This window comes from Arachis duranensis, chromosome 2 (genome assembly GCF_000817695.3).
Source record: "Arachis duranensis cultivar V14167 chromosome 2, aradu.V14167.gnm2.J7QH, whole genome shotgun sequence".
Taxonomy (NCBI): Eukaryota; Viridiplantae; Streptophyta; class Magnoliopsida; order Fabales; family Fabaceae; genus Arachis; species Arachis duranensis.
Window position 1 is genome coordinate 73,537,571 of NC_029773.3, and position 3,756 is coordinate 73,541,326.

The 3,756-nt window shown below is 35.2% G+C and overlaps 1 long non-coding RNA gene across 1 annotated transcript in view; it reads right to left on the reverse strand.

The window, feature by feature from the left end:
- Nucleotides 1-3,033: 3,033 nt before the first annotated feature.
- The window catches only part of LOC110277898 (uncharacterized), a 9,353-nt gene continuing 8,630 nt past the window's right edge, over nucleotides 3,034-3,756 (reverse strand). Inside the window, exon 3 of the long non-coding RNA XR_008006210.1 lies at nucleotides 3,034-3,233. This is a non-coding gene — a long non-coding RNA (uncharacterized LOC110277898). The remainder of the gene's footprint in view (nucleotides 3,234-3,756) is intronic.

A 3,756-nucleotide genomic window follows, 5' to 3' on the forward strand; every position in this document is an offset into this window, starting at 1 on the left:
CATAGACCTTTTTTTTGTAGTGAATGTTACTTCAAAGTGCCTGACCTACAAGGAAACAACCTCCCAAGGTTGTGGCATGCATGTAACGTAAAAAGGTACTACAATTAAAAAGCGAACCTTGTTCTTTGATGTACTCTTTTTTCTGACTTCATTATTTTTTCCCGAAAAAGGTTAAGGATATTTTAACGAGGTATCATAACAAGGACTAGGAGTTAGACACAAGAAAACTCTTAGCAGTAAATAAAATTTATAAATCATTTTTATTAATGATACTTCATCCTTTATTCCATTGATTGTTTTGCCACAGGCACTAATTTAAGCTCGAAAAAGTGTGAAAATTATTGCCCAAACATGATGATCGGCAAGACGAAGCAACGAGGTCCAAATTGGTGTAAGAAGTGATATAAGAAAATTGTGACCTAACCTCATTAAAGCTACTTAAAAGCAAGTCAGTAAAAGAGGCGAGTATAAAACGAATCGCAAAAGTAACTTGATAAAACCTACTACTTAAAGTTGGCACCTAATAAATAAAATTTTCCGACTAAGAGAATACATAATCTCAAACTCACAAAGGATTATTACAAAATAATGATCTAAATGGATGTCCAACATCCATAGGTCGAACAGGTTCTCCGACCTCTTAGAAAAACTCGACTAAATCGGGTTAAAAAGAGAGTCATCAATAGCTTGTCAAAATTTTTCACTACAGAAAGCCGAAAGTAGCTAGAACAACTCAAATAATTCAAGCAAAGATGTTTAGAAGATATTTTAAGAACTACCACAAAATAAATTGTGGAAAAGTTTTACGGGCCTAAACAAAGTCTAAATATCTAACTACAGCTATTACAAATATAATGTTTAAAGACTCACAAGCCAGGCCATAGAATACCAAAGAGTTTGTAAAAATACACTAAGAAGGGTCCTGTTCATCAACGGTCGAATCGACCGTCCCGTCAACTTAGGTCACAGGGAGAGTATCAACAATAGGGTTTGAAGAGGAAGGAGGGTCTTCATCCATTCGAATAGGAAAGCTCTGAGAGTTTTTCTCAGCTCGAGCACTTGATGTCTTTGGATCTCTAGAAGAAAGGTCATCATCTATGGGAAGGACAATCCTCCCATCAACCTCAACCTTGTCGGGATCGATAGGAGAGACGTCCACCTTGGGAGCCAGACCCCATAATTGTGCTTTTAGATTATCGGTCATTTTATCCATACTTCGGGACACCGACTCCTCCGGGTTTGCATACTGCTCCTTCAATCTGGAGACCTCATCCTTCAAATCCAATTTCTCCTCAAACACATGAGTATAGCTTTTCTCAACCTTCTTCTTCAGACCCTCCGTCATGATACAGGCAGCCTCAAATTGTTTCGCTCTCTCTCTCAAAATTTTGAAAGATCAACGAAAATGACTTTCTTATCCTTTTCCAACTCCTGCTTGGCCTCCCGCAAAGATGACACATCAGCTCAAAGGTCGGTCAAGACTCAGTGAGTAGCACCAAAGGGAGTCTCCTCGAGTTGTTTTAGCAAAGTAGAGCCCATTCGAATTCTTTCCCGGGCCAACACTTGAAGATGATTTTTTATGGAAACATCAAACTCCAGCTACGATCAAATCAACATTTTGATTTACTTTATATGTGCTGTGCAGTAGTAAATTGAATCTAGTTGTATCGATTTACATTGAATACGAATTGCTCCTACACTAAATCGAATTCAATCCATTTGATTTACCATGTGTCACCATAAATCGACGTCAATTAATTCAATATACATTGAGAAAGTGTAAATTGCGTCTAATTATTTCGATTTATATAGAATCATTCAAGACATGCATGTAACGAAAATAAAAATAGGACATTTGTATAATTTTAAAGCTAAAATAATTTATGAGTGTGAATTACTTTTTTTTATGACCACTATAATGAAAAGTCATTATTTGTTTTTATAATCAACAAAGTACTATTTTTTTAGTCATTATAAAATTTATCATTATCTATTTTATATTATGAATGTGATTAAATATAAATTTAATATGAGTACAGAAATTTGACAAAATGTTTAAGCATCTTGCAACTGTGCTAAAATTTTTTAAGAGGATGCAACAATACTTCGAACTCCATTACCTATCCTAAGGCATGTCATCAGTATAGCGCACGTTTACTTCACCACGAAACATTCGAGATGTGATGGGAAAAAGTTTCTCTTTCCCGAGAAAATGCTCCTCAAGAATTCCTTGAAATCTTTCTAGACCCCTTTACAGAAGAAAACTGTAAAAATTAATGCATCACACTAAAGCAAGTTCATATTACATTAAGGAGCTACATAGTTTATGTAGAGGAATATAAAGTCAAGAGTACTATCAGATCAAGATATACATCGGACATGAAGTAAAAGAATCAAATCAAGATAAAAGATAAAGGATAAAAGAATGAATGATACACCAAATCAAGCGGCATGATTAAAGCACATACTTCAACATAAACTAACCCAAAAAATTATCTAACCTTCCCAAACTTAATGATTACTATTACTTATCAATTATATTCTATTTCGTTTATGATAATCTATTAGTGTTCTCAAATACACAAATCAATAGCATTAGGTTGGTCAGACTTAATACCATAAAATGTGCACAATAGACTAACAGAATTAATTAGTAGACAATCATGTGCATAAAGCTCTAATGTAATAAAAAAACCACCTTAGCCATATATAATGAAATAAAAATTTGTATAATGTTCTTTTTAGCCAACAATATATGTAACACCCTAATTAGCCTAAGCCTTACCTCGCGTCGTAAAGCCAAGGTTAATCAGAGATTACGACAATTCTAAACTCATACATAATATATATATATAAAGAATAGCATAATCTAGAAGTCCGATGAAAGATATAGCTCAAAAACAGAATTTCGAAGCATAAACGTACTAACGGAGCTACTAGCTTAAGGCATAAGAAACAGACAAGATATAACAAAAGATAAGTATATAATATCATAAGGAACTAGTCACGACTCGCGGAGTTTAAGTTGGCTAGCCATATACTGATATACAAAACCATACAGTGAAAACAGCTTATACAAGTTTTGTTCTCTCAAATACATGCCTCTAGGCAAAACAAAATACAAAAGGAGAGATGTATAAACAAAATAAACCAAAAAGAACTCAAAATGACCCAAGATTCTCCGCTCCTGTCACCAACCAAAGCAACTCACCGAGATGGGTTGCGACCTGCATCTAAAAAATACAACAACAATATGGTATGAGAACCGGAGGTTCTCAGTATGGTAACAGTTCCCAGTGATATAGGATATAAGACCCCGGGACGCCAAAGGCAATCCTAAACTTCATATCCATCACAAGATTCAACTTAAAGCATTATAAAACATTTAAGCATAATATACCAACTTGACTTAAAGAAACCAGGTTATCTATCTTAAGGAATTTCTATTCTAACCAAACACCGCTGTCCCACAGCCTTCACCAACCGATCCTCCATGCGATTCCATCGCCACCGCCTTCCGAACCTCCTCAATCCCAGCAGAAAACACAGATAATGTTCAAAGCAAGTAAAGCACAAGTAGTAGCATATATGGCAAATAATTCAGATAGCAAGTAAGCATGTTATTCAGTTAGGCAAACCATTACAAGTAGACAAAGCATACAAGCAAATAGGAAATGCATATGATGAATGCCTGCCCTACTGGCTGTGATATCACATTGTCGGTTCAACTGCCAACCCGACACATCTCCATGGAGA